This window comes from Crocuta crocuta, unplaced genomic scaffold, assembly GCF_008692635.1.
Source record: "Crocuta crocuta isolate KB4526 unplaced genomic scaffold, BGI_CrCroc_1.0 scaffold125, whole genome shotgun sequence".
Classification (NCBI taxonomy): domain Eukaryota; kingdom Metazoa; phylum Chordata; class Mammalia; order Carnivora; family Hyaenidae; genus Crocuta; species Crocuta crocuta.
The window spans coordinates 5,147,327-5,159,497 of NW_027531143.1; the positions used below are offsets into that span (position 1 = coordinate 5,147,327).

Below are 12,171 nucleotides of genomic sequence, written 5' to 3' on the forward strand. Positions count from 1 at the left end.
GGGGGGGGGAGGTAGGTGGGGATTTGGGGAGGAGGAGGAGGAGGCTGGAGGTGACTCCAGTTCAGACCTCGCCGAGAGTCTGTGTCAGGACTTCGCACTCCCCCGTCTCTCTCCCTCTCTCCCTCGCTCTCCCTCGCTCTCCCTCTCACTCTCTCTCCGCTCACACACACACTCGCAGAGGTGCCGGAGCGAAATCGGGAGCTTACCAGAGAATTCCTTGGGATTGTTGGGGGGCATCTCCCCTCCGTAGCTGTGCGTGGCGTGGCTCTTCCGTGCACCTCCCTGCTTCCCCGAGCCCGAGTCCTCGCCTTCTGCTTCTCGTGGGGCAGCGGCCACCGCTCAGCCTCGGCCGGGAGCCCCGAAATGTGAGGAGGGGCCGCCGCCGCCGCCCGCTCCANGGGGACTTCCAAGTCTGCGCACCTCTGTTGGGCTTTTACCTCCGCCACCCCTTTCTCTCTGATTGCCGAATTCTTGATTTTGCTGAGGGAGCGTGCGGTTTGGGGGTGTGTGCGCGTGTGTGCAGGACCCCTCTCGCGGAGCGGCGTGTGGGAAACTGCGGGAAAATGTTGACCTAACCCCAGGAGCCGCCCGGGGCTGGCTGCTTNCTGCTTCTCTCCCCGCGCGGCCCCCCGCGCCAGACGTCCCGCCCCCGGGGCGCGCTCGCAGACCGAGGTAAGAGCCGCAGGAGCGAACAATGTGCCTCTGTGCAGGGCTTCGGAGACCTGTTTGCTTTGCGCCTCCTGCCCGGGGGTGGATGCTGGAGGTGGAGGGAGCCGCGGGTGAGTTGGGGCTCGGCTGTTTGTTTATGTTCGGCCGGGCGGAGNCTCTCCTCAGAAATCGATACGCAGAACTCCGGTCCCGTCCAGCCAGCGTCTCCCTTTCTCAGGGAGCTGCTGTAACGCTCTCTGGGCTTCAGTCTGTTTGCAGGGGGCGTCAGGGGAGTAGGACTGGGTTATGCATTTTTTGATTTTCTGAAAGCTTGGGCCGGGAGGTGCCGCTCGCCCTTTCACAGCTCGTCTGGGGAGGGCGATGTGGGGCGCGCCCCCGGCCGGGCCGCTCTCCTGGGGGTGCGGGGCCCAGTCCCCCCCAGCGCCCCGCCCGCCTGCAGACCTGTCCCGGGCTGTAAGTGCAGCGGGCAGGCCGGGCGCCGGGAGCGAGTTCCGGGGAAGTGGGCGGTGGGGGGAGGGCTTGGGTGAGTTGTTGCGCGGTGTTGTTTCTTCTCGTCGGTGGTTAGGTGGTGTGGAGAGGCGAGGATGACAGCAAAGCGCAGCCAGATGTGGCCAGGCCGGCCCGGGGGCTGGCAACGATTAGGGGCGGCCCCGCGGGGCGGGCGGGCGGCGGGGCCCGGCGGAGAGCCTCCCGGACCCGCAGTGAGAGGGCAGCAGCGGGCCGCGCTGGGCCTGCGGGAGAAGTTGCCGGCTGTGGGCCCCCGGGGTGGCGTGGGGCTGGGAACCTCGGGAAGCTTGCTTTGCAGGATGGGGGTGCCGAGTGGGGATCCGCTGGGAGGAAGAGGCGTGGGAGGAGCCCGAGGAAAGGGGAGACCCCCAGGCTAACCAGGCGTGGACTCCTTGATTGGCTGGGGCGACCCGACCCCTCCGGTAGGGAGGCGAGGGCGGGCGAAGCGACCCAAGCGTCCTGGCAATGGGGAGGCACGCTGGCGGGACTCCTTCGCTTGGGATCAGTAAAGTTTGTGCCTTTCGCCAAACTGCGGGGCTGGGGTTAGGGAAGATCGCTGGAAGCTTTACTTTGTGCCCAAAGTTACGCTGATCGGAGGCTAAGGAACGTAGGTCTTTCGTGTATTTTTTTTTTTTTTTTTTAAAGCCTCTGTTCACTCCGTCCTCTAAAAGCATACTTGGAGGGACAGGTCCTGCCTGCGGTGTCCGTCGTCTTTCCCGGTCTTCTGTGGACCCCTCCCCCCTCGGCCTTTCCCCCTTCCCGGGCCCTCTCATTCCCTTCTTCCTGATGCAAACTGTGTTGTCTCGGATTCAGACCGAGGAAATGTTTTCCTCCTGTTTCTTGAAAGGTGTCAGGCTGCTTCGCAGCTCCTCCAAGCAGCCTGGGAGCGTCTGAGCCGCAGCCACCAACCATATGGTTTCCGTTACAAAGGCCGGGTTCTAAGGCAGTCTCCCCGTCCCCGCCCCAATTCTTAAATTTTCTTGTGCAGCCTTTACGGTTTGTGTACTTCTCTCTTCCTCTTTCCAGAGGCGTACATTTAACGGACGCTGTTGGTTCATTCATTTCCCTTGTCAGTGTTTGTGTCTGGAACGGGCCCCGCCGACTTTGCTCTTTACTCGAGTTGCACAATGAAGAAAAGTTACATCCGTTTGGTAAATAATTGCCTGTTGGGATGTGCCTTACTAAATCAAGTTTGATGTTGGGCAAACCTTAAAAGACGGGTACTGAAGGGGCAATATGCGTCCATAGCAGAAATCTTAGTTTGTGTAAGCGTCGTAAGCAACGTTCCAAGTTGTTGTGGGGACTCTTGAGCTACGTAGAAGGTAACTTTGAAACTTTAATTTTAGCCTCTTTATAATACTTGGAAAACCTTCCAGAAGAAAATCCACTTCTGTTCAGGTGTGTTGTGGAACTTCTTGGTGTCCCTCCCTCCACTCTCCAGGAAATTTATGCATGATAGAGAGAATACTGCAGAACAAATGTTCTGTTGTTTAGTTCCTTGAGACATTCCGATTCTCTCCTTTTGTTGCTTGCCTCTAAAAGAGGTGCCATTTCACATCATTCTGCACAAATTGTTTGAATTAATGCAAGTGTGAATTCTTACCGTTTGAAGGGGACTATTAGCATATCAAAGGTTTCTTAGCTTCAGCTCAATTGAGAAAACTTCAGCTTGTCTTCCATTCGCTTCCAAGCAGAGGCCCAAAGGGCAATGAGAATTGTAAAGGGTAAAAATAGGGAGGTGGATTCAGGCTGTGTTTCTGAACTTTCACTGTTTTGTAATTATGTGAGCGAAAAACATTGTCTATTGCTGTGGAGCCCTTGCAAATGGCAAGACAATTATTTTCTATTGATAAATGGTTTGTTCCTAGAAAAAGGGTGACCTTTTATTTTATGATAGTCACTGTTGCCTGTCTTTTGGGGTCCCTTCAGTGGAAGAAAGTGAGAAAGCTTTTCCTTCTAACTTAGTACTTTTCTAGGGTCTACACTTTGTTATATTAGTAAAATGGGAAAGAAAGGCTTTTAATGAGTCTATAAAACAATAGAGATCTTGTGTTAAAGGGACACTTGTTTTTACACCTAGGAAACTTATTTTTAATACACTTGCTAAATTAAGGGGACAAATCAGTGGAGGGTTTGAATATTAAAAACTCAGCATGAACTTTGTTATTGCAACTTCTACAGCAAGTGTAAATTTGAAAAAGGATTCTAGGTGATACTCAGTTTGTGAATTCTGTTTAAATAGAGGTAATTCTTTTTGATTATTGATTGTTTTATCTCAAAAGTTTTGTATTTTTTCAAACACCGTAAACTCAGGAATTCAGCTTCAAGTTGGTTTATTTTTTTCATATTTATAGTATATTGGTTAATGGTTTTTTACATTTGCAGAGTGATATGTTCTTTGAGTTTCTTTTAACAACTCAATATCCATGAGTGAAGAAACGAGAACAAGTACTTGGGTCATATGGGTCATTTTATGGCAAGCAGATGGGTCAAGGGAGAACTTTTTTCATCAGCTTCTGGGCAAGTGTTGGTTTTATTTATTTAGCTTAAGATTTCCTAATGCCTAGTTTTAAGATGAAAATGAGCCTCAGAGGAGGTTTTGGAGTCCATATTTATTATAGTTTTATCTTCGATGGTTGGTTGATTTTGAACATGAATTTATATTCTTTCATTGGAGAAGGGCTTTTTTTTTTTAAATTAATGGTCAGAACTCCTTGGTTTTATTTTAATAGTGAGAATTAACTCTGATAAACAGTGTTGGAGGGGGAAGTATCATTAATTGCCTAACATTTTTAGTTTTTAGTTTAATAAGATACTTTATTCAGATTAAAATAAGGTGGATTTTTAGTGGCATTCAAATTTTGTGTCATTCCCCTGAAATCACTTTATGATAGTTTATTTATCTGGTCCCTTCAGTTGTCTAAGAAGTACTTTTGAGGTAAAAATGCCCACATTGATGTAATTGCTATTGTTGCACTTAAGTTGCTGTTACCTAGTCTGTTTTCAATGCAGACTGGTATAAAGAAAACATTATCCTTTAGAGCTATTAGTGATAATCTAAAAATTGTCTTGAAAACATTGCTCTTCATTTGATATGATGGTGATCCTGAATTCAGCAAATCTCTAAAGGTATAAAATGCAGTGAAAAGATTTTTCAACATTTCAATGACAAAATTGGACTACTTAGAGAAAAATTAATGTGTTGTAGAAGCACTTCAGCTGCTATTTTCAATCATTGCAGGTTACTATGTGTTGGCAACAGAAAATGAATTTAGAGATGCAGATAGTTCTGGGAGCAAGTAGTTGGGGAAATCAGAATATTGAGTCATGGGGGCTAGAACAAACCAATTCCTTCTGGTTTTGACTTGAGAACTTCCAATAATACATTTCTTTTAGGCTTTTGACTCTGCTTTGTTAATGGACTAACATCAAAGCAGGCAACAAAACTTCCAAATGTTATAAAAACTAATATTAAATATATGGATCTCCCATGGAAGTAGTACTACAAGTCTTAAGGCAAGCAGTTGGGAGTTTTTATTGCTGCAATTTTCACAATCAGCAGAAACGTTAACACCAAGCTTTTGGGCGTTTCCATTCTTAGAGTAAGCAAGAGGAGAGCTTTAAAACCAAGGTTTACTTAAGGTTAGATCTTTATTTGGTCATTATTGAAGCTTTCTGTGTTTTATTAAAAAATCTAAAATAATATTTTAATGTCTTAAGTAACGTAGGAATATGTGAGCCAAGACTGAGAAGTTGGGAAGGTCAAGAGGTAACCAGAAATCTGTACACCATAGTAATAAAATGTTATTGCTGTATTTTCTATCAAAATATTTATTTGACCTAACTTTTATGGATAAATACTCAAATCACACTTAGTTTATTGACAGATGTAGTATGAGATGAAGAGAGCATTATAGTGTACTCTAAGATATGAGCTATGCACACTATACCTACCTGAGAGAAATCTGTTCTCATTTTAATAAGAATCCATGCCACTTGCCCAATTGCTGATTTTAGGAACACAGATTAACTGTATTTAGATTAGGAATGAAATACAGTTTGGGAAATTTGAAGAATTCAGTGATTGAAGAATTCAAATGGATTGCAATTTTTATGAAAAGTTTCCTCAAAGACTGTACACTTTGCCTCTTCATGTTCACTGCATCTGATCTTGAGTCTTGAAGGAGAGGTACACATTTGAGATCTGTCTGCTTTTCTGCAGAAAAGGTTCACGTAAAATTAAAGTGAAATTATTTTCAAGCTACTACAATTTAAAAATAAAGTGCACGATTATGACGAAAGATTCATCAGATTATTTGCAAAAATATACTTAGTTAAAAATTTTTGCAAACTGATGATTTTGATCAAGCATTAAAAATAGCAACTTTAGCTTTTAGACCTCAAGAGGCCTTGAAATCCCATTTATGTTTTGGTCATATCAGTTCCTAAGGTAATTTGTTTAAATATTAGTTCACATTACCTAAATAGATAACTGTTTGGTAACTATTTTCAAGAAAGATTAAAATATTTCTGTTTTAAACACAGACTAAAACCGTAGCTTAGTTAACTTCTCTCTTATATAACACTAATTAGTCTAGAGCCCCACCTAAATATTCATCTCTTCAAATAATTCTTGATTGAAGGTTGAAAGGTTGAAAAGTATTTAATCACCCTGATTACTGTAATTAGACTTGATACTATCAGAAAAATTGAGACTGTTCTCTGAAATGTTTTTGCTAGTCAACACTGGTCAAGTAGTGATTTTTTTTTTTTAATGCTTTAAGAAAAACGCTTAAGAAATGGGTTGTTTAACACAGAGATAGTTAATGATTGGAATTAGGGAATTACAATACTAAAATGATGACATTTTTCTTGACCTAAGTGTGAATAACTTGTAAAAGAGACACTATATAACTGGGTCTGGAATTCCTAAATTTTTTTCAGGACTCAGTGTGGTATTTTGACTTTAATATATAGGTTTTGTTAAGTGTATGTTATAAACATTGAAGATCTGTTAATGCTGTGTTGATGTAAGTAGATATTTTTAAAGTGGATCATTGTGTTATCAGAAAAGGTCTTAATCAACCAAAAACACTTTAAAATCATCTTTTTCGGTCATTTATCTGATGGACTAAAAAAATTCCTAGTATATTCTTATGAAATAATTTTTAAAAACTTCTTAAGAAAAGAATCTCCCATATTTTGACAATAAAAATTGTCTTTAAAAAAGGTAAATCGAATAAAGGAACCTAGTGCTTAACACCTGCAAGTAAAGTGCAGCTCACAGCAAAATGCTATTGATTGCTTTGAAGTACAGAGCAAGTTTAAATACAGTTTGTTTAATTACAACAAAAATACAGTTTTATGAAGTAATATAGTTTGTCTTCGCAGAGAATTTTATGCATTGTGTAGTGGTAAGTAAAATCCCATCGCAGTTGTATAAATTTGTTCAATTACCAGAACGGCTAAAAGGGGAAAAAAATCAATTTACATTGAAAAGCAACAGAAATTAGATTACCTTGGTTAGTAGGAACTTGCCAGCAATGTCTAGATTGATTAATAATATCAAAAGCTACCATGTTTCACAGTGTAAGGTTATTGGCGCCTGTTTTAATATGCATATATCTTGTTTACTTGGTGACTTTTGTTATATGAACATTTTTTTTCATTTTGCTTTCCATTTTTGTTTTTATGGAAGGTGTTACATGATGCACAAGGAACTGTTTTCCTCTTGCATCTTCTGTTTTGTTTTAGAGATTTGTCTTTTTTTTGGTAGTTGCTCTTCTGGATTTCTAGAATTTGTAGTCAGATGATCTTTCAGATGAGTGTAATGAAATATCAGTTGTAATTTTAGGAATCGAAGGAAACTTAGTCCATCAGTATGAATAGCTAGGTTATTATCAGCAACAAAACACATTTTAGAAATTTTTTCTACTGACTGTAGAATTATAAGGAATTTTAAGTCTGAAATTCTTGTAGCAATAAGGTGGCATGGGATTCATCCTAGTGGAGAGCGGGGTACCTGTTTTATTACCACCTTGATTCATCCTGGCACCCAGAGGTCCCCAAGTGCGAGAACAGGCACAACTGCTGCTCACGGCCACCCGGCTGTTTTTAGGTCATGAAGTCAACTTCCTGGAATTTCTGGGGAAACCAGTTGAAAAGGGAGGACAAATGTCACTTTAAATAGAGATGTTTAAATCAGATTTCTGCCTGAGGGTAAAATTTAGGTCTGTTTTAGCCCGGATGTAATGTCTCCCTCTACAGAGCACAGCATTAATCACTACCTGACAAGAAAACCTCTGCTGAGCAAAACGGGCCCCTGTTGGTCTTGTCATTGATTTTTCCAATCTGTGAGGAGTACGTTATAAACATTAAAATTCACGCACAGGGATTACACCTTAATCTCTGAATTTCAGTATTGAAATTAGTTGCCTTAAAAGAAGCCTATCTAAAGCAAAACAAAAAAACAAAAACAAAAACAAAACAAAACAAAGCAAAAAGACCCCAATAAACAAAAAAACAAAACCAAAAACCTTTGGGAGATTTTTTTTTTTTATAAGGATAGATTCAATATTTTAATAAAAATAGAAATATTAAAAAGAAGGCAGGTTAAGCAGAAGTTAACATTCTGAAATAATGACCACATCTTAATTCTGTTTACGATGCATTAAATAATGTCAAAAATGTTGTTGTTGGCTGCTGTTGTTTTTTAATCTGATAGTAGGAAAAAGAAACATAAAAATGAATTGTGATTTCTTGGTCAGAGAGATGGAAGAAGTTGAAAAGGTAGTTAACTTTAGACCTCTATCAGTTCAAAGGAATATTATTTTGCTAGACCAAAACCATATACAACCCTGTATCTTTTTCCAGATGAATAATAATATCTTTAGCCATTGTAGTAGTGAAAAATGCACCATGAAGTTCCTCATAAAAGAAAAAGGGTTAGTTTTTTCTCTTTCAGTTATTAGATAATACTCTTTAATTCCTTTCTTGATCAAATACATACACACATGCACATACATAAGCATGGAATTTATATTCTTTTCCTTTGTATGTATCAACATTTATTGACAGTTATTGGCCAAGAAGTACTACAAATGTAAGTTTAAAATGTAAAATATATACGATTAAAATATTTTTAAACTGATTTTGAAAATGATATGACTTCGTTATTTTGTTCTCTAAGGTATTTACTACCTTTAGTTCATGAAATGCTTGTACTACCCACTCTTTGCCTCATTTTGTAGGTATTTTTACATCAGCTCATGCCTCAAACAGATTATTGCCCTGGATTTAGATGACATAATAATCTAACCCCAGTTACTGTCAAAAATGGTTCTTGGCTGTGGGGGGTGGGCTAGGTGACCTTGCTTTTGACTAATACTTTCTCATATATAGGATAGTAAATAGTGTCTATAAAGAGAGCAAAAGAGATTTCTGGTTTGTTTATAAAGTAAGTTCTAATTTTAAACATTTATTCTTAAAATAGAATACTGTTAGAGCAGTTCTCCATGTAATGAGTGAATCATTACAAGATTTTAGATAAGGTCTTTAGTTGATAGTTTTCTGTTTTATGTAGATTATATTTACTTAATCAATTCTCAACTGTAATTAACATTAAAAATCTGTCAAAAATGATTTTCCCTGTGTCTTTACTTTGAAGCAACGTATTTCTGTTTGGAATTACTGGTTTTCTTATTTCATTGGTACTTTCCACACAGAAATTTTATTCCTCTGCCTTGAAAGCTTATCATTTTTTACTGTTTATTACTATGGTTATTGATTAGAACCTGCAGAACACATTTTTACACGATATTTTCTCCACTCATCTTTGTGTTCTTAATCTTGAGATGCTTATGATGTGTTTTAATTCTTAAAATTCCTGGCTTTTCTGAAGGTAATGTCCAAGACGGTTTGGGAAACATTAATTTTGGTGATGTAAGCTTATGCATTTGCATCCCAATGATGATGCATATTTTTGTAGAATTTGAGAAGGTCTTAATGTATTAACTGAAGAATTGATGCACGTTATGTATCTTGTATTCCATTTTTAAAAAGGTGGACGTAATTCAAAACACTTAACTTTGCTCTATATGCCTCAACAAATAAAAATTTTACTAGAATTATGATGTCCTAGACCTTTCACTCTCACTAAGGACATTTAACTGTTTTTGCCCTTTCAAAATCCCGTCAATATCATGAGAATGATAATATTTGGATATTAGGCGTTTCCTCTGGGTAGCTCTATAGATGAGTATTAGTGATGTCTCCCTCACTTTCGTATTTTTTCTGCTGCAAATGTTGTGATACCCATCATCTTGCTGGAAGTCACTTTTCATATTATCATTGGCTTTCAACTAGGTCTGAATATTTAAAAATATAAGTAAAAAAATTATATTTTTCCCTTAAATAAAAACCCACTACAAACGCTGCTTATTATAAGTTGCCTTTCCCTTTAACTTCATTTTCTTTGTTTAAGTAGAAAAGAAATTTAATTGATATTTCTGTATGTTTAGCATGAAAATGAGCATATCTTTTATAATTTACATTTATTTAATAAAGATCTAGTTAAAAAAAGACATAAGCTTGTCACTTCACTTACAGAGATCTCAGACTGAATGCTTCAAATATCTAGTTACTGCTTGTATCTTAAACAGGTGGTGTGTACATGTTTGAAGAGAGAAATCAGGGGGACAGCAAATTGTCCAACAATAATTTTTTGGGAACACACTGCCCCCAAGACTTTAAAACCATTCTAAACTTTGCCTTTTTTTCCCGTTCCCTTGGCGGAGATGCACCTTATCTCTGTATACCCGGAGAAAGGAATATGGTAAGGAGGAGAGTGTGTAAACAGAAACCTAAAACAGATTCTTAAAAAATATGTATAATGGAAGGGATATTTATGGAAGGAATATATAATGGATTTGCATTTTGCAAATCAAATCAGTTTTTCTTTCTATATTGAATTAACAAAAAACAGTATATTTTTTCAGAAGTAAATACTTCCAGGTTTAAGATTTAGAATTATTCTAAATAAGAAAAATGTAGTAGTTAACTGCATTTGTTTAAGATTCAGCTTTTATCTTTCAATGGAAGTCAGTCCAAAAATACCACCTTTGACTGTTTACTTTGGGATCAGAAGATGCAACAGATAAACGTTTGGAGCAGCTTTGTTTGGGGTGGTCTATCATTTCAGGCTAGTGCTGTGTAAGCAAGGTAATGTTTTCTTTTCCTTGAAATACATTTTGTAAGAGTGGCTTTTGGGTGACTTTGAAAAGTTTGTGTATCCTGCCTTCTCAAGCTGCATTCTTAGCCAAGCTGAAGGACACGGATAATCATGTTGAACCACAAATTTTCAGAAGCAGTAATTTTAATCAGATAATTGGTAAGGAGGAGACACTCAATAATAAGATTTTTATACAATGGTGACCTGCATCTGTACCAGGCAACTGCTGCATGTGTCAGATATTTTTGCTAACCCTTGTTATTACCTGCAGAGGGAGCTTGTATATGAGATAAAATAATCAAGACAGTATCACTTGGTACCTTTTTTTTTTTTGAAAATTATATTCTTTAACTTATTTTAAATTTTTGTTTGAGAAAAATTGTTCTAAGGAAAGTAAAGTATTTGGGATCAGCCAGATTTATAGTGAAATTTAATATACTAAATGACCAAGTATTTATCATTCCTGTATTCACAGATTACAAATGTGCTTTTTACTTTTCCTTATTTAGTAGAAATTTCACAGGTAACGAAGATAATGAATAAGATTAATTTTTGAGGTGATAACTGTTTTTATGATTGGCCAAAGCTCTGGGTGATGGTACAAGTGGGTCTTATTTAAATATCTAATAATTGTTGAAAGAGAAATCTGGATTTCTTAGAAAATTTTCCAGATTAACATAAAATGTTATAAAATGATCACTGAACAGTAAGTAGTAAATTACATTCTTCTACATTTAATTAGGAGATCAAATTAGATGAGTTGTATATGCTCTTTGCTAAAACAAAAATGATTACTTTGGATTAGTGACTTTTACTTGCAATAATGGACCGATTAGTGCAGTGACACTTAAACAGAGAAACTACCAGTAAAGACCTAATATCAAATGGTTTAGAAAATTGCTGACTAAGTTGGAAAAAATGAATGAAGGCAAGATAGATAGTACTTAATTAAAAAAGCTGAATTATATTTATGAAAATTGTGTCAGCTAAATCTCTAAGAAAGTACAAGTGAAATACTCAAATACTTGAGAGTTTTGCGATCAGGTGCTTTGGTAATCAGAGTGAATCAAATGCCTTTAGTGGCATTTGGTTCTTTAGGGTGAACGCAATTTTTCATATCGTATGCGTAATTGTGCCAAGAATTTTAACAATAGGATAGAATATTAAACTATGCTAAAAAATGAACCTTTTTGATTTAAGTTTTACATTTTAGTATAAAATGTTATTTCAGAATTTACTTGTTGGAGAAAAAGAAAGGTTATCCTTTTATGCATCCTTGAAAAGAGATGTAATAGTTCTTTTTCCCCGTAGTTTACCAAAGAATGATATGACAAGTAAAAATATTAATTTTGTATTTTAAGAGGCTTTGTTTCTTAATGAAATTCATTGTTAGGGACTTACTGTTTTATTAGCTAAGCTTTACTAATGTGAAAAGTCAGATTGTTACTGTTACATTGAATGACCCTCTAAGCAAGGAAACTGTTGTCTAATAAAGAGATTTATGGTACTGGCATGGGCTTTTATATCAGTATTAACCTCTCAGCGTGGTCATGTATTATCTTAACAAGTCTGTGCCACATTTATGCAGAGCATTTTCATACCAGGGTAAGGATATTAGCAACAGCAATTACACTTCAATAGGATTATGATGGTATATTTTTACAGAAGTATACAAATGCTCTTACTCCATAGAATTATTGATAGGCATCCTCTACTGCCAACTTCATTGTCTTAAATAAAGTGATAGCAAAGATACCGTATCATTG

General features: G+C 38.2%; 1 protein-coding gene and 1 long non-coding RNA gene across 8 annotated transcripts in view; one reads left to right on the forward strand and one right to left on the reverse strand.

Annotated features, from left to right (window-relative positions):
* The window catches only part of LOC144237380 (uncharacterized), a 177,188-nt gene extending 176,795 nt beyond the window's left edge, over positions 1–393 (reverse strand). Inside the window, exon 1 of the long non-coding RNA XR_013336838.1 lies at positions 207–393. This is a non-coding gene — a long non-coding RNA (uncharacterized LOC144237380). The remainder of the gene's footprint in view (positions 1–206) is intronic.
* Positions 394–603: 210 nt separating this feature from the next.
* ADGRL2 (adhesion G protein-coupled receptor L2) overlaps positions 604–12,171 on the forward strand; it is a 189,339-nt gene continuing 177,771 nt past the window's right edge. For 5 of the 7 annotated variants that reach the window (XM_077771033.1, XM_077771027.1, XM_077771030.1 and 2 more), the window contains exon 1: positions 604–672. The gene's annotated coding sequence lies outside the window, so the exon portion shown is untranslated. The other 2 variants (XM_077771028.1, XM_077771029.1) reach the window with 2 other exon arrangements.